The following is a 1,088-nucleotide window of genomic DNA, read 5'->3' as shown; positions in this document are numbered from 1 at the left end:
GTGAACGCATCATGATATAGTATTATATTCTTAACAACGTCAAAACACGAACACAAGTTAATACGTATATTATAGCAATCCTGAAAATATGTAACCTTTATCGACATTTGAAAACCAACCTTTTTTTACGAAAATTTAGTTCTCCCCCCTCCCCCCCGCCTTAGATTTATACATGCTTTTGTAAACATTCACCTGAGAAATATTTTGTCTCACATATTCTTCAATCTTTCAATTGGTCTGAAAAACTGCATGCATTCGCGAAACTTTACCTTTTTTTAACCAAAGTGTGGCCCTCAACACCGTAGATTTATGCAGATGTTTACCAATATTTTTCTAATCCCAATTTCTTGGTTATTCATCTTTGCAAAATTGGAATTAATATTAAAATGTATGTTTGTTCTTCATTTCATTTGATTCTTTGCATTAATTTGCATATAAATGTATTAAAAAAAAACGTTTATTGATCATGAACTGTGAGAATGAGAGTGAAAGTGAACAAGCAATTTTGAGATCTACAATTTACTAAAACCGGTTCAGAAATTATCCTACGTGTGTATCTCACATATTTCTGAAGATATAAGAACACGATAATGCAATAATTTTTATCACAATTACTTTAGTTACCACTGGCAATTATGTTTTCTATGATTATTAGACTCATTAAAACTCATTCCTTCTTTTCCTTCTCTCTACGTTCTTCTTTTCTCCTCTTCCTCGTTATTTCCTTCTTCCTCTTTTCCCGCAATCCTCAAGTCTGGCTCAACGGCGACACCCTCGGGGTATCGCCCAGTGCGTTGCCCTACAGTACGACGCGAATCCACCACTCATGGATCGTAATTGTTCAAGAAGTCGACTGAACAATCGTTTCCTCTCACCCCCGCGCCTGTCAGAGGGGGGTGGGGGGGAGGTGCCAATGGCTCCTCCCCCGCCGCCGGACAATGGACTCGCCCTCCCGTCTCCTGCTTACTTCATTGTTGCAAGATTTTTGTGGCTGAGCGGCCGGACGGGCAGACTCAGTTCGCCTCACGCTTTGTCGGAGTCAATGACGGGCGGAGAGCATTTTTCACGCCCGCCCTTCGGCTTCTGAC

The 1,088-nt window shown here is 40.5% G+C and overlaps 1 protein-coding gene across 1 annotated transcript in view; it reads left to right on the top strand.

Moving 5' to 3' along the window:
* The window catches only part of LOC119588244 (cytochrome P450 2L1-like), a 14,472-nt gene that overhangs the window by 9,781 nt on the left and 3,603 nt on the right, over positions 1 to 1,088 (top strand). The window lies entirely within an intron of this gene.

The sequence above is a fragment of the Penaeus monodon genome, chromosome 23 (genome assembly GCF_015228065.2).
Source record: "Penaeus monodon isolate SGIC_2016 chromosome 23, NSTDA_Pmon_1, whole genome shotgun sequence".
Lineage (NCBI taxonomy): Eukaryota > Metazoa > Arthropoda > Malacostraca > Decapoda > Penaeidae > Penaeus > Penaeus monodon.
The sequence above is the reverse complement of the archived record's forward strand: the minus strand, read 5'-3'. Positions and strand labels throughout refer to the sequence as shown.